General features: G+C 38.8%; 1 protein-coding gene across 1 annotated transcript in view; it reads right to left on the minus strand.

Moving 5' to 3' along the window:
• KIAA1217 (KIAA1217 ortholog) overlaps positions 1 to 25,371 on the minus strand; it is an 894,654-nt gene that overhangs the window by 771,511 nt on the left and 97,772 nt on the right. The gene's annotated exons all lie outside the window — the stretch shown is intronic.

The raw sequence follows: 25,371 nt of genomic DNA on the forward strand, positions 1-25,371 counted from the left end.
AGGGAAGATGGCGGCTGCCTCTGTTCTAAGCTGCTTTCTGTGTCTTCTGAGTTCCTCACATGAGTAGTCAAGGTGGGTAGGTAGTTAGCATGACTGGCGTGAGGCTTACAAAATTCAGTCAATGTGTTACTAAGAGTCCCGCCATATCGGTCTATTAATACATGCATCTGACTCAAGATGGAAGCTGCAGTGTCGTCGCACATTGTAGGCCAGAGAGAATCAGAGAGCCCGAGACTCGAAAGATAGGGCGATAAGTGCTGTGCTGCTTTCCGAAAGTAGTGATAGATAGATCTTCCACATACACCCCTTAGGCAAAGTGAAAAGTGGAGAAAATAGACAGTAGATCACTTGAAAAAAATAAATATATCAGGAGCTCTGTAAAAGTGCGTTTTGTCTTAGTGAAGGTTGGCTCCTCCCCCCCCGGTCATCTATCTTTTTAAACCATAAAAATTCTGGTGTAGACTGCCGCTTTAACGGTACAGAATATTGTGTACTAAATACATGCATACATACACATATGTAAATTTACATATACATATGTAAATATGTGCCCTGCTCACTGCAGACAGACTATACAATAGTAATGAAAAGAGCTTTAATGAATCCAGACCATGTACACTCTTGCACATGTGTAACATAATACAATTATTAGAAATAGTGTTTGTAGTACTTCAAAAAGGCCACTTTGGAACTTTAGCAAGTGCCTTTAGTTGTTGAATTTGATAAATGTAAAATGGTCTCAAGAAGTACTTGGAAAATTGTGATCTGCAAAAAAAATTCAGCTCCATGTATAAAAATAGGACTTCTGTCATGCTTACGGCACTGAGAAATAGCTGAAATCCCACTATAGTGATCAAGTCGAAATGAAAGCCTTGTTTTCTTGATACTGAGCTTGGCAGTGCATGCACCTGTTGGGTGCCAATCTCAGAATGTAACAGGGTGTTGATGGATGAATGTGCCTTATACACAGCCCTAGAATACTATTAAATAAATGGACCTAAGTGATTGCCTTTATTCTTTAGTGCCTTTTTTTTGTTTATAATTGTTTTTCTATGTGACTATAAGCAATTTATAAGCATAATTGTCATTAATGTTTTTTTTTTTTAAATAAAAGAATACATCTTTAAGCCACATCTGATGAGGCTTCTAAGGCAGAGTCCTTTCCTCTCCTTGGACATTTGCCAGGTAATAAATAAAATATGCCAGGAATAGACTATTGTCTCAACTAAAATTTCCTGTGCAGGTTTTGATTGAAATAACTCACTAGGGGAAAAGTAACACACACACATATTTACAAAGAATGCAAAAGTAGATCATTTTGGATGCAACATGTGACAGGAAAGCTTTTAATGAATTTATGAAACAATGGGGAGAATGTAACAAGCAAAAACAATCAGTTACTTGTTATGTAGGCTGCTGATTACATTTCCAGCTCACTGATTAGTAAATAAAAACAGTAACTTTGCTCAAAACAATAACATTAACATGCTAAGAGAATCTGAGTTACTTGATAAGGAAAACAGAACATTCTTATGTGTAGAAATGCCACAAACAATATTTCCACAGCTGGCAGAGAGTGCCAATTTTACATATAACAAATTATTATTTGGAAACAAAATGAGATAGTAATAATGATGTATGTGACTATATTGTTTTTCAGAAAACTGTTTTGAAATAGTGTAACATCTATAGGAAATAAATAAATGAGGAATATCTGTCAGAACAGTTGGATCGCTACAACTTATTGACAAATTTATAACATTGCAAAGATTTTGTTATTTTGCCTGTGAATTTGTAGATTCAGGGGCATTGCTAGTTTTCCTGACACCTTGTTTTTGCAGTTGCTTATTTGTAGTTATTTAAAAGGCCATTAAACCAACAAATATGTTATCCTGTATACAAGAGCTCTATGCTATTCTGCTAAAAATATTTTAAAGGGATAGTCTACAATATAATTTTTATTGTTTTAAAAGATAAATAATCCCTTTATTACCCATTCCCCAGTTTTGCATAACTAACACAGTTATATTAATATACTTTTTACCTCTGTGATTACCTTGTATCTAAGAACCTTCTTCCAGCCCCCTGATCACATGACTGTGACTGTTTATTATGTATTGACTTGGATTTAGTATTGTCTTGTGCATTAACACAGTGTTATCTATATGACCCACATGAACTTATCAGTCTCTTGTTGTGTAAAGGAATTTTAAAAAAATTGATAAGAGGCAGCTCTCAAGTGCTTAGAAATTAGCATATGAGCCTACCTAGGTTTTGTTTCAAATAAGAATACCAAGAGAACAAATCAAATTTAAAGATAAAAGTATGGAAAGTTGATTAAAATTACAAGTCCTATCCGAATAATGAAAGTTTAATTTTGACTAGACTGTCCCTTTAAAGGACCAGTCAACACTGTACATTTGCATAATCAACAAATGCATGATAAGAAGACAATGCAATAGCACTTAGTCTGAACTTCAAATGAGTAGTAGATTTTTGTTAAATAAATTGCAAAGTTATGTTTATTTCCACTCCCCCTGTATCATGTGACAGCCATCAGCCAATCACAAATGCATATACGTATATGCTGTGAATTCTTGCACATGCTCAGTAGGAGCTGATGACTCAAAAAGTGTAAATATAAAAAGACTGTGCACATTTTGTTAATGGAAGTAAATTGGAAAGTTGATTTAAAAAGTTGTGGGATGTTAAACAGTTAATATATTGCTAGACACCATGATGTGTTCAAAGAAAAAAACTAGAATAATATGTAGTTGCATTTTTACAATTATATTAGTTGTTTAAATATTGAAAGCAGTGGAGGCTCCTCCATTTGTTCACATTCGCACGTGAACCCCCATTCAGATGTGAACCCCCATTCAGAAGAAGAGAAGAAAAAAAAAATTCTGAAGAAAATATAATTTTTCCAATAGCCCCCCTATTGGAAAAATTATATTTAATTTATACCCCAAAAAAAGTTAAAGCAAAACTGTTTTTTGTTGTTAAATTATATATTTTTAATGTTTCCACAATTCCACTGTTTTTTCTTTATGTAACCGCACGTGCGGTAGAGCCTACATGCCTGTCTCATTAGCTGCCTGTATATTTTCATGCAGACCACTCCCACTCTCCACCCCATCCCTATACTGGCTTAATCGCACAGTTCAGCCTGTGCTCTTGAGCCAGTGAGGTGGTGTTAAGCTGGTCTGGATACGTCATCACTGATCACGTGATGATCAGTCAGCTCCAGAGTCCAGCTCCGCCTCCACCCACTCTCTTTGAGGTGACTGACTGCGAGTGCGCACAGTGTGCTGTGAGGAGGAAATGCCAGCATGGGGACATGTGCCATGTGTTGGTGGGGACTGGTTGAGAAGCAGCAGAGGACAGGCAAATCCTGCAGCCCTAACAATAGCAGCAGATACACCATCCTTGATCCTTCTGTGACCCAACTGGATTACTAAGGTACGGTGGCTGTGTCAGTGGTAAAAGGGACTGGGAGTAACGTTATCTGCACACTTTTTGCACTATGACACTGCTCTGTTGTCATACTAACAGACAGGCAGTGTCACAAACACAGGCAGCACGCTGTGAGGGAGGCTGGCTGATGTAGAGTAAAAAAATAGAAAATGGCTGCACCGGAGGATCCAGGAGGCTTTTGATTGACAGTTTTACAGCCTTGTGACTCCACTGTTTGTTTTTACTACACAAGCCATGTGCGGGGGTTAGGTGAGGGGGTCAGATCTGTTTAATGGTTATGTAAGACTACAGCGATACAAAGGGGCTAGCTGGCTGCAAATACAAGTGAGTGAGAAATCTCTGACCCTGTGTGTGCTGTGTGAGCTGTATAAATATAAATCACTAACATATTTTTAAAAGCTAATCTCCCTCCCCAGTGTGACTTGAAGCTTCAGTGTATAACCAGCATTCTGTTTCCCCTAGATTTACTGCACGGTTCTCCCACTGTAAAATCAACTAACAAAAAGCACCAGTGCTCTGAACAGTTCTATAACAGTTACTCTGCTAGTACTCTTTAATTTTGCATATTGAAATTCTGCATTGTACTTATTTTGTGTTATTAATATATATCTGATGTCATCTTAAAATGTAAGATAAATATTTCTCCTTTCACAACCTCCATTTTCTATGCATATATCTGCCTGTTTTCTAATGGTTTTAATAAGCTATGTTTCTTTTAGCTTGGCATTTTCACCCTGCTTCTCTTTCATGATTCAGATAGAGAATAAAATTTTAAACAACTTTCCAATTTAGTTCTATTATCTAATTTGATTCCTTCTCTTGTTATCCTTTGCTGAAAGGTGTATCTAGGCAAGTTCAGGAGCAGCAGAGAACCTAGGTTCTAGCTGGCTGCATATATATATATATATATATCACCTATGTATTCAGTTAGAAACCATTAGTGCATTGCTGCTCCTTCAACAAATGATACCAAGGGAATGAAACAAATTAGATAATAGAAGTAAATTAGAAAGTTGTTTAAAATTGTATTCTCTATCTGAATAATGACAGAAACATTTTGGGTTTCATGTCCCTTTAAGGTGAGCTGGGATGGTTGCTTGGGGTAATAAAAACATCAGATTACTCCCATTATCATTCAGAAGCTTTATTAATGCTGTTATACCTCTCATGTACATATGAATACCAGATCTTTGATATGCCTATCCTAGATTTAAAGGGACAGTCTACAATATATTTTTTATTGTTTATAAAGATAATCCCTTTATTACCCATCCCCCAGTCTTGCACAACCAAACACTGTTATATTAATACACTTTTTACCTCTGTGATTACCTTGTATGTGTGCATCATCTGACAGCTCCATAATCACATATATAAAAGTACATTAATATAACAATGTTGGTTGTGCAAAGCTAGGGAATGGGTAGTAAATACATTAGCTATCTTTTTAAACAATAACAATTTTAGTGTAGACTGTCCCTTTAACTACAATTCCTATATGGCTACCACCATACTGCCTGCAAGAACATTTTTAGAAGTTTATCACCAAGTCAGCACATACATTATTAACGTACTAAAACGTGTTTCCACCAAAGCTAACATTTAATCATTTGCATTGAGACTGACAATATTATTGTTTAATATAATGTCACGTCAAAGCTTTTATATTATATTCAATGGGAAATGCATTACAAGAAAGTATATAGTCTGTGTGTGTGTGTAGTGTGTATGTATGTATGCTTGTGTAATGTGTATATGTATGTAGTGTGTACAGTATGTATGCTTGTGTAATGTGTATATGTATGTAGTGTGTACAGTATGTATGCAGTTTGTCTGTGTAAGTGTGTGAAGTGTGTATCAAATATACATAGTTTCTCGTTAAAGGGGCGGGGCCTCATTTCAAGGGGTGTGGTCTAGTGCACCCCCATCTTCAAAATTCACCAGCCGCCACTGATTGAAAGTATAAGTGTAATGGCCACGTTTCTATAAAGTAATTGGCACCGCTATGTTTGAACTAGTATTTTATTTAGCTCTGTTTTTGCAAATAAAGCTATGTAAAATCTCTTTTTGGACAGCCTCTTTTATTGCCTGTTTTATATGTGTTCCTAATTGTCTTCAGCAGGGGAAGGGATAAGAGGCACCTTAAAGGGACAGTACACTGTGAAATTGTTTTTTTCATTAATGTATTTTTAAATGACTTGTTATACCAGCTGCAGAGTACACAGTTTATGAGAAAATGCATTTTCAGGTTTATTTGTGTATAGGATTAGCTGGTTTTGTGCTTTTAAACCACAGCCTATCACTTTGTGTACACACACAGGCTTCCTTATTATATATTTGTCTGTAAACCTAAGCTCAATACTTAGAGAGAACGCATTTTATTACTTAAAGGGACATTATACACTAGATTTTTCTTTGCATAAATGTTTTGTAGATGATCCATTTATTTAGCCTATAGAGGTTTCTTTAAAAAAAAAAAGTATAGTTTTTCGTATTTTTAAATAACATTGCACTAATTTCAGACTCCTAACCAAGCCCCAAAGTTTTAAAGTACACTGATGTATACCTACTCCAGCTTGCTTCTGTTTGTGTAAATAGTCTTTTCATATGCAGAGGAAGGGGGGGGGGGTCTGGTTTTATTTTGCTCTACACCCACTTTCAGTGAGCTAAACTGGGACCTTCTAAGTAAGTTTTTAAACATTTTATACTGGATTTTTATATCAGTATCTGTGCAAATTATTCTTTATAGCAGTGTCTATTACATGCAGCTATATACAATTTGGTGTATACTGTACCTTTAACTATCATGCACCACACTGAGAGTGTAACTTCTTCTGAAGGCTGTGTTTACTTAGGCTTATCAATAGCTTAGACTCCAGTATAAAAATGTTCAGTACAGGCTAAATCAGCTATTTCAAATGCCAAAATATGGGTAAAGGAGCTACTTGTAAACAATTCAATACACTCCAGCAGGTAAAATGGATCATTGGGAACAATTTAAAGGAGAGAAAATTTGGGGGTACTCTGTCCCTTTAAGTTAAAATACGGCGGCACCCATTACTTTATAGAAAAACTCAGTGAAATTTAGAAAACCAACAATTTTCAAAGTTAAATTGCAGTATAAAGGAACAGAATAAACAAATGACAGTATTTTTTAACTACATATAATTAAACATTTTATTTTACAATCTCATACTGTTTAATATCCCTTAAGGCTAGATTGCTCATTGGCTGATAAGGACACAGATCTATTAGTGGGCAGTGTTAGATGCATTAAGAAAAAAATAAATGAAATTTAAAAATATATATATTTTTTAAATATAGGAAGAAAGTACATAAAATAACAGTGCAATGCAAATCAAAATGCTCTATTTCATATGTGACATACAAATTATTTGATGTTCCTGTTAAAGGACCAGTCAACACATTAGATTTGCATAATCAACAAATGCAAAATAACAAGACAATGCAATAGCACTTAGTCTGAACTTCAAATGAGTAGTAGATTTTTTTTTATAACAAATTTCAAAGTTATGTATAATTCCACTCCCCTTGTACCATGTGATAGCAATCAGCCAATCACAAATGCATATACGTATAGTCTGTGAATTCTTGCACATGCTCAGTAGGATCTGGTGACTCAAAAGGTATAAATATAAAAGACTGTGCACATTTTTTTAAATGGAAGTAAATTGGAAAGTTGTTTAAAATTACATGTTGTATCTGAATCATGAAAATTTAATTTAACCTGAGTGTCCCTTTAAAGACATAAACCATTGATTAGCCCTACTTTCCAGTCAAGGGTATAGCTCACAAAATGTAAGAGAGTCTCTCTAACAAAAGGTGCCCACAGGCAATTGCCTATTTAGCCTATTCTGCCCTTTGGAGGAAACATAATGAAGGTGAAGAAAACGTGAAAGTGATATTGAGAAAAAGGGTTAAAATGTTCAGGAGTGGAGGGAAGTCTTTGTGAAAGAGGGATAGATCTCTCAACCCAAACACATCATATAAATATTTTGTATAATAAAATAAACATAACGCCCAAATATGTTTGTTTTTCTTTCTACAATAAATAATCCCCTTTATATGACTGCAGGCAAATCTCCCGGGAACAGAGGTTAAAACAAAATTGGGTTTCATCATATCCCTTCAAAATGACCAACATTCATTACCATAAAAAAATAAGCTGTTTTAAACTATCCCTACTTTCCATGAGACAAGGGACCTATCATAGTCCTGCACAGACTCTGTGCTTTGCTCCTTGGGCAGGTAGTATAGTAGCTCTAGGGCCTCTGTTCAGCTACAGTGGCGACAACAAAGTAACTTCAATTATAGAAAGATAACCTTGGGGTTATACTTCAGTTAGATATACAAGAGGGAACAAGTTATTTTGTATTTCTCTGAGCTAGCCTAGGGAGATTAAGCTTGTGCATGTCACTCAGGGTAAAAATGATTCAGTCAGGAAGATCCCGAAATGGCACATGGCAGGACATGTCTCTACAAGAATGAAACAGTAGTGTTTATTTTTCAGTACAGGAACATCTAATGTTTATTTATTGTTAAAGATAGGGAAAAGACTAATATCCTTCTCACCTGCAATATATTAATACTAATACAGAATTTTATGTTTTGTGTGTACATATATATATATATATATATATATATATATATATGGTAGCAATAGGTGCACTCTCACTAACTGCATAAACATATGCCAGGATGCTAAGAGAGAATCATAAAGTTAATAAGACGAAGCACTCACTGGTCTTATCAAGTGTTACCAAAATGTTTTCCATAGTGACATTTCGGGGTGTTCACCCCTTCATCAGACCAACAATAGTGCAAAAAACAAACAGACTTTTAAGCAGTGTTTGGTCCCTCCCCCAACAAAAAAACGCCAAAGGGGTTGTCGTCATAGTGATATAAGATAATGCAAAACAAAATATTCACAACTGAAAACCTGAATACTCACATCTAATATATAAGCCAATAATCTAAGTGCAATTACATTGGTGATGTAAATAATATAACACAAAAAATAACACCATGTGTAAATATCTAGCCTATAGTATATCATAACCCTTCTTCTCTGTGCTTTTTTGTAACTATGATTGTTACCTATAAATATGATTTTACTATAATCTTTTTGCTATTGTTCTCTCTATTTATGCACATTATGTTGATATCATCCACCTATGATAATTACCACTATACGTATATGATGCTTTAAGTGTGATATGTGTTAGTATTACTATAACTTCTACATATTGTCGATTTTGATAACTATCGTTAGACTCAAGATGACCAGATTTTTTTGTGATACCTTTATTTTGGGGGTCTAGTCAATGTTAAGTTAATGTCTAGGCTGCCTTAAGGTTTATTATACCCACATGTCTGTCATCACTCTTATACATGCATTGCGATTAATAGGCCCCCTCAATACCATAACATCGTCTTTATTTATGTTGGTTTTATGCAACACATCATGAGGGTCTGTGTTTACATAGTTACAATGTGTGGCGCTATATACCATTATATGTGGTCCTCCACCCTTTCCGGCATATAGTTTACAATGCGCACACACATTAACTCTTTTGCGCATTGCAAATGCTTATATTAAGGTACGGCATGTTTCTTAATGCATACACTCTATGAGACAACAGATTTGATACATAATAACACAATCGTCTTTGATGCTACATACACATGCCTACTATGGGCATATGCATAACGTCATACGCATCCCCAGACCTACCCATCATCATCAGTGTCAATGTTCACACTGTGACTATAGCTGAGCTGCGCTACATATTGGTATTTGAATTTCCCCCTCTTCAGCGTGTAATTTACAATGCACACATTGACTTTTTTTGCGCAAAACAGATTCTGATATAAAGATATGGCAGTTTTCTTCATATATACACTCTTTGAGTCAACTTGTCTGACATATAATAACACACTCGCCTCTGATGTTACATACACACCCCTACTATGGGCGTATTCATGATGTCATATGCATCCGCAGACGCATCTAGACCCTTTACCCGCCCCTAATGTTTACTCTTACGGTGGTTTAGTGCAGTGATTTTTAACCTTTTTTTTGCCGTGGCACACTTTTTTACATTAAAAAATCCTGTGGCACACCACCATCCCAAAATTTAAAAAAAATCACACATTGTAGCCTAATACAGCATATATATATACTCCCAGTGCAGGGGTAGTTTGTAGGAGGCATGGCATAACAGCACAATACATACAGTATGTGTGTATATATATATATATATATATATATATATATATATATACACATACACATACACACAAACACACACATACTGTACGTATTGTGCTGTTATGCCATGCCTCCTACAAACTACCCCTGCACTGGGAGTAAAAAACAAGCAAAGTTTAAAAAATATGTCACACTGTTGACAGTCTGCCGTGGCACACCTGAGGATCTCTCACGGCACACTAGTGTGCCACGGCACACTGGTTGAAAAACACTGGTTTAGTGAACATGATATACTATTAAGTTTTTAGTCTTTTGGATGTCTAAATCGTCTTAGCAAGCACATACTGTATTTATAATGGTAAGCATACCGGTTCTCACAGTTTCGGTCAGATTGTTGTGGCCATACACCGACTCACCCAGTTATATGTCTTTATTACCCAGTATGTCCCATTATGAAATCTTATACACTTTATCAACACTTTGGCTACAGGCTCCTAGATATTTACACATGGTGTTATTTTTTGTGTTATATTATCTACATCACTAATGTAATTGCACTTAGATTATTGTCTTATATATTAGATGTGAGTATTCAGGTTTTCAGTTATGGATATTTTGTTTTGCATTATCTTACATCACTATGACAACCCCTTTGGAGTATTTTTTGTTGGGGGAGGGACCAAAAACTGTTTAAAAGTCTATTTGTTTTTTGCACTATTGTTGGTTTGATGAATGGCTGAACACCCTGAAACATCACTATGGAATACATTTTGGTAACACTTGATAAGACCAGTGAGTGCTTCGTCTTATTAACTTTATATATATATATATATATATATATATATATATATACAATGTGTGCAGAATTATTAGGCAAATGAGTATTTTGACCACATCATCCTCTTTATGCATGTTGTCTTACTCCAAGCTGTATAGGCTCGAAAGCCTGCTACCAATTAAGCATATTAGGTGATGTGCATCTCTGTAATGAGAAGGGGTGTGGTCTAATGACATCAACACCCTATATCAGGTGTGCATAATTATTAGGCAACTTCCTTTCCTTTGGCAAAATGGGTCAAAAGAAGGACTTGACGGGCTCAGAAAAGTAAAAAATAGTGAGATATCTTGCAGAGGGATGCAGCACTCTTAAAATTGCAAAGCTTCTGAAGCATGATCATCGAACAATCAAGCGTTTCATTCAAAATAGTCAACAGGGTCGCAAGAAGCGTGTGGAAAAACCAAGGCGCAAAATAACTGCCCATGAACTGAGAAAAGTCAAGCGTGCAGCTGCCAAGATGCCATTTGCCACCAGTTTGGCCATATTTCAGAGCTGCAACATCACTGGAGTGCCCAAAAGCACAAGGTGTGCAATACTCAGAGACATGGCCAAGGTAAGAAAGGCTGAAAGACGACCACCACTGAACAAGACACACAAGCTGAAACGTCAAGACTGGGCCAAGAAATATCTCAAGACTGATTTTTCTAAGGTTTTATGGACTGATGAAATGAGTGAGTCTTGATGGGCCAGATGGATGGGCCCGTGGCTGGATTGGTAAAGGGCAGAGAGCTCCAGTCCGACTCAGATGCCAGCAAGGTGGAGGTGGAGTACTGGTTTGGGCTGGTATCATCAAAGATGAGCTTGTGGGGCCTTTTCGGGTTGAGGATGGAGTCAAGCTCAACTCCCAGCCCTACTGCCAGTTTCTGGAAGACACCTTCTTCAAGCAGTGGTACAGGAAGAAGTCTGCATCCTTCAAGAAAAACATGATTTTCATGCAGGACAATGCTCCATCACACGCGTCCAAGTACTCCACAGCGTGGCTGGCAAGAAAGGGTATAAAAGAAGAAAATCTAATGACATGGCCTCCTTGTTCACCTGATCTGAACCCCATTGAGAACCTGTGGTCCATCATCAAACGTAAGATTTACAAGGAGGGAAAACAGTACACCTCTCTGAACAGTGTCTGGGAGGCTGTGGTTGCTGCTGCACGCAATGTTGATGGTGAACAGATCAAAACACTGACAGAATCCATGGATGGCAGGCTTTTGAGTGTCCTTGCAAAGAAAGGTGGCTATATTGTCACTGATTTGTTTTTGTTTTGTTTTTGAATGTCAGAAATGTATATTTGTGAATGTTGAGATGTTATATTGGTTTCACTGGTAAAAATAAATAATTGAAATGGGTATATATTTGTTTTTTGTTAAGTTGCCTAATAATTATGCACAGTAATAGTCACCTGCACACACAGATATCCCCCTAAAATAGCTATAACTAAAAACTACTTCCAAAACTATTCAGCTTTGATATTAATGAGTTTTTTGGGTTCATTGAGAACATGGTTGTTGTTCAATAATAAAATTAATCCTCAAAAATACAACTTGCCTAATAATTCTGCACTCCCTGTATATACATATACAATGGGTCTGCACCATTAGTATTTACTGAATACATTTAGTGAGTTTGTTTTTTCAAACTTGCAAATAAGGGGAAGTGGTTGAGCAATCTCTCCACTCCAACACTTGATTTTTTGCTAATTTTTCCATCCACCACCTTTATATTTAATATATATATGTGTGTTTGTGTTTCCATGTAAGGTCAGCACTCTAGCTTAACTTCTTAGTGCCTGAGTCATAGATGAGTACAGGTATACAAAAGACTCTTCTCTCCTTTTCATAAGTTTTTCAACACATTTATTGGTTCCAACGTTTCGGCCCCAACCTGAGCCTTTGTCAAGGTAACATACAATGCAAAATAACACAATATTTATACCCTGTTAAACCACTCCCCCACTCACTCAGGTGATGCTCTATGACTCTTTGATTCTCCGATTCTCTTAAGGTAGAATCTGAATACTGCTCACTTAGCTGCTCACTGGATTTTTCCAATTCTCTACCTTTAAAATAAATTTCTAATACATTAGTACACAACAGGCACACAAACATCACTAGAAAAAAATGTTAAGTTTACAGGGTAATAAACATATTTATAAGTAACTATTAATTATTCATAAATAATTTACAAACTAATAAGTATATCTCCTTCATTAGTGGTACAAGAGTCCATGATTCCTGTTTAATCATACCATCAGATTTAATTCAACTTGTAGAGTTCTTGGTTATCTACTCTATAAAAAACAAGAGAAAGACAGGTATGTATTCAAGCCCCTGGGAGGGACTTTGTCTAGCTCAGAGATCCACCTGGCCTCTCTTTGTAATAGAAAAATCTTTCTATCTCCCCCTTATATTAGAGGTAGTATCTGATCTATAGGACAACATCTGAGACTAGACACTGAATGGCCCTTTTCCAAGTAAGTGTTTAGCTACTGGCTGGTCTGACTCCCCTTTGTCCAAAGCCTGTCTGATGCTAGTTCTGTGTACTGCCATTCTTTCCTTTAGCATACATTCTGTTTTTCCGATATACATATCCCCACATTGGCACTTGATCATATAGACCACATATTTAGACTCACAATTTAATGGCTGTCTTATGTCATATTTCATATAAGTGTGGCTATGTGTGAATGTATTGCCTAGGATTAAATTGTCACATGTTGTGCACCCATCACACCTATATACACCTGGGTTTCTCATTAGAAAATGTTTCATAGGTTTTTCATACTTTTCAGTGGGGTCTGCCTGTACTAGCATATCCTTCAAGGAAAGTCCCCTTCTGTAGGAGAATATTGGGAGTTCTTTAGTGAAAGATTTTAATCTCTCATCCCCTTGCAGGAATTTCCAATTATCTTGGATAGCTTTCCGTAGTTTCCAACTATCTACTGTGTTGTAAGTGACTAAAAATAGTGTGTCTTTCTCTCTCCTTTTTGTTCTCTTGCTGTTGTTGCCTGCATTTTACTATCTTGTAAGATATTTACTGGGTATACCCTCTTTGAGAATATTTTACCCATTCCATCCACAGCCTTTTCTACTTCCTCTGACTTGGAAGTAAGTATAATGGCTCAACATTTGAGCCTTTGGCATAGATTTAAGTAGATGTCTTGGGTGAAAGCTCTCATATCTTACCAGGGTGTTCCTATCTGTGGTCTTTCTATACACTCTTGTCTCTACCCTGTCATTATTTTTAAATAGTTCTATATCCAAGAATTCTATTTTCTCTTTGTTCCATTTAGGGACAAATCTGATGGGCCCTTAATCTTATTAATGTTATCCAAAAAGCTGATTTGGGTACTTTCACCACCATACCAGAGAGGAAAAACACATTGTCTATGAACCTCCTGTAGTTACAACCATATTGTAAAAATAATTCATTATTCACAATATTTCTCTGTTCATATGAATACATAAAAATATTAGCATAGCTCGGTGCTACCTGAGAGCCCATGGCCGTACCCATGTATCATAAAAAAACATCCAAATTTGAAATAATTTTTATGCAATATGAAATGTAGTAGTACGTTTAGGTATTCTAAAGGAGGCCCCATAGAACCATTGTTTTCCTGTTGCAACTTCCTAACTGCCTCAATCTCCTCCTCATGAGGGATGCAGGTGTAACGATTTGAAACATCCATTGTGTCAAACAGCATATTATCCCCACAAGATTCTATTTCTTTCAATGTCTCTAGGAAGTGATCAGAGTCTCTTATATATGAGGGTATTTATTTCACCAGTCCCTGTAGGGTATCGTTAAAGTATTGGGCCACTGGCTGGTTTAGTGACTCCATTGCTGAAATTATAGACCTCCCCAGGGGGTTGATAAGAGACTTGTGGATCTTTGGGAGTATATAGAAAACTGGGGTCTTGCGGTATTCAGTGAACATAAAATTTCTCTCTCCCTCAGAGATTCAGCCATTCTGCATCCCCGTCAAAAGGATATTATCCAGCTCCTTCTTGTATTCCAAGGTGGTATTTCTGTTTAATTTAATGTAGTTTTGGCTGTTGTTCAATTGTCTTAATACCTCTCTCTGATAATCCTTATAGTCCATTAAGACAATACTTCCACCCTTGTCAGCAGGCTTCAAAATGATATCTTTATTATTTTTAAGGCCTTTGAGTGCATCCCATTCCCTGCTTTCAAAATTGGGTTTTATCTAGAATCCCTATATCCTTTTCCACAAGTTTTAGGAAAAACAGAATTTATGTTTACCTGATAAATTTCTTTCTCCAACGGTGTGTCCGGTCCACGGCGTCATCCTTACTTGTGGGATATTCTCCTCCCCAACAGGAAATGGCAAAGAGCCCAGCAAAGCTGGTCACATGATCCCTCCTAGGCTCCGCCTACCCCAGTCATTCGACCGACGTTAAGGAGGAATAATAGCATAGGAGAAACCATATGGTACCGTGGTGACTGTAGTTAAAGAAAATAAATTATCAGACCTGATTAAAAAACCAGGGCGGGCCGTGGACCGGACACACCGTTGGAGAAAGAAATTTATCAGGTAAACATAAATTCTGTTTTCTCCAACATAGGTGTGTCCGGTCCACGGCGTCATCCTTACTTGTGGGAACCAATACCAAAGCTTTAGGACACGGATGAAGGGAGGGAGCAAATCAGGTCACCTAAATGGAAGGCACCACGGCTTGCAAAACCTTTCTCCCAAAAATAGCCTCAGAAGAAGCAAAAGTATCAAACTTGTAAAATTTGGTAAAAGTGTGCAGTGAAGACCAAGTCGCTGCCCTACATATCTGATCAACAGAAGCCTCGTTCTTGAAGGCCCATGTGGAAGCCACAGCCCTAGTGGAATGAGCCGTGATTCTTTCGGGAGGCTGCCGTCCGGCAGTCTCGTAAGCCAATCTGATGATGCTTTTAATCCAAAAAGAGAGAGAGGTAGAAGTTGCTTTTTGACCTCTCCTTTTACCTGAATAAACAACAAACAGGGAAGATGTTTGTCTAAAATCCTTTGTAGCATCTAAATAGAATTTTAGAGCGCGAACAACATCCAAATTGTGCAACAAGCGTTCCTTCTTTGAAACTGGTTTCGGACACAGAGAAGGTACGATAATCTCCTGGTTAATGTTTTTGTTAGAAACAACTTTTGGAAGAAAACCAGGTTTAGTACGTAAAACCACCTTATCTGCATGGAACACCAGATAAGGAGGAGAACACTGCAGAGCAGATAATTCTGAAACTCTTCTAGCAGAAGAAATTGCAACTAAAAACAAAACTTTCCAAGATAATAACTTAATATCAACGGAATGTAAGGGTTCAAACGGAACCCCCTGAAGAACTGAAAGAACTAGATTGAGACTCCAAGGAGGAGTCAAAGGTTTGTAAACAGGCTTGATTCTAACCAGAGCCTGAACAAAGGCTTGAACATCTGGCACAGCTGCCAGTTTTTTGTGAAGTAACACCGACAAGGCAGAAATCTGTCCCTTCAGGGAACTTGCCGATAATCCTTTTTCCAATCCTTCTTGAAGGAAGGATAGAATCCTAGGAATCTTAACCTTGTCCCAAGGGAATCCTTTAGATTCACACCAACAGATATATTTTTTCCAAATTTTGTGGTAAATCTTTCTAGTTACAGGCTTTCTGGCCTGAACAAGAGTATCGATAACAGAATCTGAGAAACCTCGCTTCGATAAAATCAAGCGTTCAATCTCCAAGCAGTCAGCTGGAGTGAAACCAGATTCGGATGTTCGAACGGACCCTGAACAAGAAGGTCTCGTCTCAAAGGTAGCTTCCAAGGTGGAGCCGATGACATATTCACCAGATCTGCATACCAAGTCCTGCGTGGCCACGCAGGAGCTATCAAGATCACCGACGCCCTCTCCTGATTGATCCTGGCTACCAGCCTGGGGATGAGAGGAAACGGCGGGAACACATAAGCTAGTTTGAAGGTCCAAGATGCTACTAGTGCATCCACTAGAGCCGCCTTGGGATCCCTGGATCTGGACCCGTAGCAAGGAACTTTGAAGTTCTGACGAGAGGCCATCAGATCCATGTCTGGAATGCCCCAAAGTTGAGTGACTTGGGCAAAGATTTCCGGATGGAGTTCCCACTCCCCCGGATGCAATGTCTGACGACTCAGAAAATCCGCTTCCCAATTTTCCACTCCCGGGATGTGGATAGCAGACAGGTGGCAGGAGTGAGACTCCGCCCATAGAATAATCTTGGTCACTTCTTCCATCGCTAGGGAACTCCTTGTTCCCCCCTGATGGTTGATGTACGCAACAGTCGTCATGTTGTCTGATTGAAACCGTATGAACTTGGTCCTCGCTAGCTGAGGCCAAGCCTTGAGAGCATTGAATATCGCTCTCAGTTCCAGAATATTTATCGGTAGAAGAGATTCTTCCCGAGACCAAAGACCCTGAGCTTTCAGGGATCCCCAGACCGCGCCCCAGCCCATCAGACTGGCGTCGGTCGTGACAATGACCCACTCTGGTCTGTGGAATGTCATCCCTCGTGACAGGTTGTCCAGGGACAGCCACCAACGGAGTGAGTCTCTGGTCCTCTGATTTACTTGTATCTTTGGAGACAAGTCTGTATAGTCCCCATTCCACTGACTGAGCATGCACAGTTGTAATGGTCTTAGATGAATGCGCGCAAAAGGAACTATGTCCATTGTCGCTACCATCAACCCGATCACCTCCATGCACTGAGCTACGGAAGGAAGAGGAACGGAATGAAGTATTCGACAAGAGTCCAGAAGCTTTGTCTTTCTGGCCTCTGTTAGAAAAATCCTCATTTCTGAGGAGTCTATAATTGTTCCCAAGAAGGGAACCCTTGTTGACGGGGATAGAGAACTCTTTTCCACGTTCACTTTCCAGCCGTGCGATCTGAGAAAGGCCAGGACGATGTCCGTGTGAGCCTTTGCTCGAGGGAGGGACGACGCTTGAATCAGAATGTCGTCCAGGTAAGGTACAACTGCAATGCCCCTTGGTCTTAGCACAGCTAGAAGGGACCCTAGTACCTTTGTGAAAATCCTTGGAGCAGTGGCTAATCCGAAAGGAAGCGCCACGAACTGGTAATGTTTGTCCAGGAATGCAAACCTTAGGAACCGATGATGTTCCTTGTGGATAGGAATATGTAGATACGCATCCTTTAAATCCACCGTGGTCATGAATTGACCTTCCTGGATGGAAGGAAGGATAGTTCGAATGGTTTCCATCTTGAAAGATGGGACCTTGAGAAATTTGTTTAAGATCTTGAGATCTAGGATTGGTCTGAACGTTCCCTCTTTTTTGGGAACTATGAACAGATTGGAGTAGAACCCCATCCCTTGTTCTCTCAATGGAACAGGATGAATCACTCCCATTTTTAACAGGTCTTCTACACAATGTAAGAACGCCTGTCTTTTTATGTGGTCTGAAGACAACTGAGACCTGTGGAACCTTCCCCTTGGGGGAAGTCCCTTGAATTCCAGAAGATAACCCTGGGAGACTATTTCTAGCGCCCAAGGATCCAGAACATCTCTTGCCCAAGCCTGAGCGAAGAGAGAGAGTCTGCCCCCCACCAGATCCGGTCCCGGATCGGGGGCCGATATTTCATGCTGTCTTGGTAGCAGTGGCAGGTTTCTTTGCCTGCTTTCCCTTGTTCCAGCCTTGCATTGGTCTCCAAGCTGGCTTGGCCTGAGAAGAATTACCCTCTTGCTTAGAGGACGTAGCACCTTGGGCTGGTCCGTTTTTACGAAAGGGACGAAAATTAGGTCTATTTTTTGCCTTGAAAGGCCGATCCTGAGGAAGGGCATGGCCCTTACCCCCAGTGATATCAGAGATAATCTCTTTCAAGTCAGGACCAAACAGCGTTTTCCCCTTGAAAGGAATGTTTAGTAGCTTGTTCTTGGAAGACGCATCAGCCGACCAAGATTTCAACCAAAGCGCTCTGCGCGCCACAATAGCAAACCCAGAATTCTTAGCCGCTAACTTAGCCAATTGCAAAGAGGCGTCTAGAGTGAAAGAATTAGCCAATTTGAGAGCATTGACTCTGTCCATAATCTCCTCATAAGGAGGAGAGTCACTATCGAGCACCTTAATCAGTTCATCAAACCAGAAATATGCGGCTGTAGTGACAGGGACAATGCATGAAATGGGTTGTAGAAGGTAACCCTGCTGAACAAACATCTTTTTAAGCAAACCTTCTAATTTTTTATCCATAGGATCTTGAAAGCACAACTATCCTCTATGGGAATAGTGGTGCGTTTGTTTAAAGTAGAAACCGCTCCCTCGACCTTGGGGACTGACTGCCATAAGTCCTTTCTGGGGTCGACCATAGGAAACAATTTTTTAAATATGGGGGGAGGGACGAAAGGAATACCGGGCCTTTCCCATTCTTTATTAACAATGTCCGCCACCCGCTTGGGTATAGGAAAAGCTTCTGGGAGCCCCGGCACCTCTAGGAACTTGTCCATTTTACATAGTTTCTCTGGGATGACCAAATTTTCACAATCATCCAGAGTGGATAATACCTCCTTAAGCAAAATGCGGAGATGTTCCAATTTAAATTTAAAAGTAATCACATCAGATTCAGCCTGCTGAGAAATGTTCCCTAAATCAGTAATTTCTCCCTCAGACAAAACCTCCCTGGCTCCCTCAGATTGGGTTAGGGGCCCTTCAGAGATATTAATATCAGCGTCGTCATGCTCTTCAGTAACTAAAACAGAGCATCCACGCTTACGCTGACAAGGGTTCATTTTGGCTAAAATGTTTTTGACAGAATTATCCATTACAGCCGTTAATTGTTGCATAGTAAGGAGTATTGGCGCGCTAGATGTACTAGGGGCCTCCTGAGTGGGCAAGACTCGTGTAGACGAAGGAGGGAATGATGCAGTACCATGCTTACTCCCCTCACTTGAGGAATCATCTTGGGCATCATTGTCATTATCACATAAATCACATTTATTTAAATGAATAGGAATTCTGGCTTCCCCACATTCAGAACACAGTCTATCTGGTAGTTCAGACATGTTAAACAGGCATAAACTTGATAAGAAAGTACAAAAAACGTTTTGAAATAAAACCGTTACTGTCACTTTAAATTTTAAACTGAACACACTTTATTACTGCAATTGCGAAAAAACATGAAGGAATTGTTCAAAATTCACCAAACTTTCACCACAGTGTCTTAAAGCCTTGAAAATATTGCACACCAATTTTGGAAGCTTTAACCCTTAAAATAACGGAACCGGAGCCGTTTTAAGCTTTAACCCCTTTACAGTCCCTGGTATCTGCTTTGCTGAGACCCAACCAAACCCAAGGGGAATACGATACCAAATGATGCCTTCAGAAGTCTTTTATCAGTATCAGAGCTCCTCTCACATGCGACTGCATGCCATGCCTCTCAAAAACAAGTGCGCAACACCGGCGCGAAAATGAGACTCTGCCTATGCTTTGGGAAAGCCCCTAAAGAATAAGGTGTCTAAAACAGTGCCTGCCGATATAATTATATCAAAATACCCAGAATAAATGATTCCTCAAGGCTAAATAAGTGTTAATATCAATCGATTTAGCCCAAAAAATGTCTACAGTCTAAATAAGCCCTTGTGAAGCCCTTATTTACAATCGTAATAAACATGGCTTACCGGATCCCATAGGGAAAATGACAGCTTCCAGCATTACATCGTCTTGTTAGAATGTGTCATACCTCAAGCAGCAAAGGACTGCAAACTGTTCCCCCAACTGAAGTTAATGCTCTCAACAGTCCTGTGTGGAACAGCCATGGATTTTAGTTACGGTTGCTAAAATCATTTTCCTCATACAAACAGAATTCTTCATCTCTTTTCTGTTTCTGAGTAAATAGTACGTACCAGCACTATTTGAAAATAACAAACTCTTGATTGAATAATGAAAAACTACAGTTAAACACTAAAAAACTCTAAGCCATCTCCGTGGAGATGTTGCCTGTACAACGGCAAAGAGAATGACTGGGGTAGGCGGAGCCTAGGAGGGATCATGTGACCAGCTTTGCTGGGCTCTTTGCCATTTCCTGTTGGGGAGGAGAATATCCCACAAGTAAGGATGACGCCGTGGACCGGACACACCTATGTTGGAGAAACTAGTTTTATGGGGGTTACGGGTATTAGGGTTGAATTTACTCACACCTCTATACTCCTTTGTGTACCATGAGATCTGCCCCCTTTATCTAAGAAAAAGTCTCTAAGCCTAAAACTGCAACCAAATTTACATAGATCTACTTTAGTACAAAACATGTTCCTTTAATCTTAGGGACAAAGTTCAATCCCCTTTATAATACGCCCTCCTCGTTATAATATATTAAAACTTTATTTTAAAGGTAGAGAATTGGAAAAATCCAATGAGCAGCTAAGTGAGCAGCATTCAGATTCTACCTTAAGAGAATCAGAGAATCAAAGGGTCATAGAGCAGTGAGTGGGGGAGGGGTTTACCAGGGTATAAGTATTGTGTTATTTTGCATTGTATGTTACCTTAACAAAGGCCCAGGTTGGGGCCGAAACTTTGGAACCAATAAATGTTTAGAAAAACCTATGAAAAAGAGAGGAGTCTTTTGTGTATATATATATATATATATATATATATATATATATATATACTTAATTCTGAGCTCTGCCCCACTGTCCCTCTGAGACAGCCAAATGTCTAGATTTACCAAATTGTCCTTAGCACCGTCGATAGACCCCCAGACACACCCACAAACTGGCAAGACACGACCATGAGCCCTCGCCATTATCTAAAGAGGACCCCGCCTACAAAGCCCCCCTTAACCACAGTATCAGAAGCAAAAAGCCTGAGATATTACACATCTAATTGCATATGCTACCCAGAATCCTCTGATGCATTGGTAACATTTTATACAGGGTAATTCTGGGGTAAGGCAAGCAGGAATACTTGCCTAGGTGTGCAAATTGTCTGTGCAATAATTATATTGCTTATATAAATATTATATTATATATTTATGTAGATATAGATAGATAGTAGGGATGCACCGAAATGAAAATTCTGGACTGAAACCAATACCGAAAATTCAGGATTCCCCTGGCCGAAAACCAAAACTGAAATTGTTTTTCTTTTTCTTTTTTAACTACAGTGTGTGTGTGTAGCTGAGAGAGCTTGTAGGCGGGAAAGCTCCAACAAATGGGCGTGGTCACTTGTACCGTAGGGTGTGATCTGCAGTGAAACTGGTGGAGCTCTACAAGGGAGAGCGTGGTTATAGCCAGACAACAATACAAGGTGGACATGTGTTTTGTTTTTGGGTGTAGTTATCCGTGCGATGGGCATGGCTGCACCTGATCGTCTCTCATTGTATCTCCGCCTAGTTCCTGGTTCGGGTCTCACACTGACCCATCAGATTATATGTCCGGAGCCCCAAATGGAGTCTGCCTATCACCAGGACCACCGGACTTAGCTACGACCTTACGTGCAAGGTGGTTATAGAAAGTTACTGTGCTTTTTTGTATACACTCTCTGGTGAGTGCTAATTTGTACTAACTGTGTGCGAGCTTGGGGCTTATGCATATATAGTGTGCACGCATATATGACTCAGGCAAATAGAATGTCTACGCACATGAGGCTGATGTATGAGCACTGTATAATAGATCATTTGCAGGAGCTTGACAAGCTATGCAGCAATTTGGCAATAAGATGTGTGGGATTGTAGTCCCATATTTTGGTCTGTATGGTGGCCAGTAAGTACGTAGTATGTATATGTTACAGTTAAAATGCAGAAATCAGTTAATGTGCACATTACCTAGCTAATCTGCAGATTAACTAGGGCGATCAGTTAAAGTGCAGAAAAATTGTTTAATTTCTCACATTACCTAGGTAATCTGCAAATTACCTAGATAATCTGCACATTACCTACTAGGCACTAGTTAAAGTGCAAAAAAAAAGCACTTTAGCTTTTTAGAAAAGTTTGTTTCTCTCATGTAAACAGTTTATTGAAAAAGAAGCCGAAGAATTTAATAAATAAAGAACAGAATGTTCCGATTTAGGCCTAGGGCAGATACGCTCCAGACACAATTTGTGACTGCAAATTAATTTCCTAGATCTAATATTTTAAACCGTTTGATTGTTTGTATTATATTTTTTTATTATTATTATTACTATTTGTTATAGTTGAGTTTAATGAAATAAATAAAGAACATGATGTTAAATAATAACATTATGTTAATTTCATTAATTGTTATAGTTGAGTTTAACGAAATAAATAAAGAACATGATGTTAAATAATATTTGAGTTTAACGAAATAAAGAACAGAATGTTCCGATTTTGGCAGAGGGCAGATACGCTCCAGAGTGCTCTGTTGTAATCAGAGCCTCGGGCGCCGCAACTGCCTCTGGGAACCTTACCATGGGTCCCAGTCCGCACGTCTTGAAATTCTCTGTCTGGGAAATTATCTATCTATATATCTATCTATCTATCTATCTATCAAATCTATAATAAATAGATAGATTCGATAGATAGATAATTTCCCAGACAGAGAATTTCAAGACGTGCGGGCTGAGACCCATGGTAAGGTTCCCAGAGGCAGTTGCGGCGCCCGAGGCTCTGATTACAACAGAGCACTCTGGAGCGTATCTGCCCTCGGCCGAAATTGGAACATTCTTCAGTTTCTTTTTCAATAAAACAGTTTACATGAGAGAAACAAACTTTTCCAACTTTAACTACACGGAAGCAGTTAATGTGCACATTACCTAGGTAAAGTGCAGATTCTGCACTTTAACTGAGCAAATTAGTTAATCTGCAGATTAGCTAGGTAATGTGCACATTAACTGATTCTGCACTTTAACTGTAACATATATACTTAAAGGGACATGAAGCCCAAAAATCTTTTTTCATGATTCAGACAGAGCATGCCATTTTAAACCACTTTCCAGTTTACTTCTATGATCTTATTTGTTTTGTTCTTTTAGTATCCTTTGTAAAAAAAAGCATACCTAGGTAGGCTCAGGAGCAGCAATGCACTACTGGGAGCTACTGCTGATTGGTGGCTGCACGTGTATGCCTCTGGTCATTAGCTCAACCAACAAATGAAAAAAAGTCCAGGAAAAAAAGGAGGAAAAGTAAAACTTCACTTTTATTGTATATCCATGTTAAAACAATTGGCTGATGGTCCAGTTCAGGACTTGCTGATTCCAGTGACTCTTTTGGCATATTGTTTTAACATGGATATGCAATAAAAGTGAAGTTTTACTTTTCCTCCTTTTCCCTGGACTTTTTTCATTGATTGTCTTTTTTAGAGCAGAGACAGCTTTGGTCCACTTCTGGTGACGTCACCAGCTAGCGTGTCTCCTCTGTAACGCAGCCATATGGACAACGAGAGGTAGGTGCAACAAGGTAACGCATGCACTGTGTTGGAGGCGAATATCACGCTAAACCGTAAGTAAGCAATTCTACATTCTAACACGAGAACTTGATGACGCCGTGGGTGAGTGAATATTGTGTGAACTCTCTATTTACAGCTTGTACAGATATGCTTTTTACAATGCGGGAATGTACTCTATAAGCTAATACTTGTAAAGCTTAAATACAGTTATAGAGGGACATAATTATACTCCTTGTTCTATACTAAATTAGCCCATTGTAGTGCCTGGTTTACACAGGGGATAATACCACAAATTAAATATACTTTAGAGGACTAATTTGGTTGGATGGCCTGAAACCACTGAATATTAGTCCCTAACGCTGTGCTTTCCAAACTGTGTGTCGTGACACATTAGTGTGTCGTAAGCAGTGTGTAGGTGTGTCCCAGCTTTTTTTTTTTTTTTGGTTTCCGACTTTCCACCTGCCTGCTACGCATAACACATAGTTGACACATGATTGATACCTAGTGGGTCACAGATCATCTTAACCTATTGGTTCAGCTGAGCGGGAACTGAAACTATTCCCTTTGGCTCCTGACTGCACGTGTAGTCTCCTCAATCGGCTCGTGACTGCATGTGTAAGTAGTGAGTGGAACAGCAGTGTGTTTGCAGTGCGGGAAGTAGTTAGTCGGACTCGCAGAGCTCTGAAGGCGACAGCTTAAGCACTGAGCTGAAGTCAGAAGTCAAAGTGTTATTTGTTTTTGCAGCTAGCTCCCAGTAGTGCATTGCTGCTCCTGCTCTTGATATATGGATAGGAAGTGGAAGCTTAAAAATGCATGATGATAAAATGCGAGTGTCTTTATCTAATATTCCACCAAATATTCCGAAACTGTGTTCAATTCATCAACCTCATACATCCCATTTAAATAGTAAGTAGCTATTGGTGTTATTAAACAATTTTTTTAATTCTTGCACATACTTACTGTTACTTGTAAATACATTTAGTTATTATATAATTTATGTATGTGTCGTATCTCTTAAAACAAGTTAGTTTAACCTCCTGTTTGCCAGTACAACTGAATTATTGTGCCACAATATGATGTAGGTGTAAAAAGTGTGTCACCAACATAAAAAGTTTGGAAAGCTCTGCGGCCTAAAGGAACCTTTTTTGCTACCAGCAATTGGTTCTGAACAATAAAGCTTGTAAGGAATCTCTCTTTTGCTCAACCAATTAATTCCGCTAGCTCCCAGTAGTGCAATGCTGCTCCTTCAACAAAGGATAAGTGCCCAGAAAAGTACTGGCAGGACCCCTGGAGCGTGCACCCTTTTGCAGACAGTGCTGGGCTTTATTGCAACTTCCTTCAACAAAGGATAGCAAGAGAAGGAAGCAAATTTGATAATAGAAGTAAATTGGAAATTGGATACTCGGTCTGAATTATGAAATAAAAATTTGGGGTTTCATGTCCCTTTAAGTGAAAGTCATACTAAATAAAAAC

This window comes from Bombina bombina, chromosome 5, assembly GCF_027579735.1.
Source record: "Bombina bombina isolate aBomBom1 chromosome 5, aBomBom1.pri, whole genome shotgun sequence".
Lineage (NCBI taxonomy): Eukaryota > Metazoa > Chordata > Amphibia > Anura > Bombinatoridae > Bombina > Bombina bombina.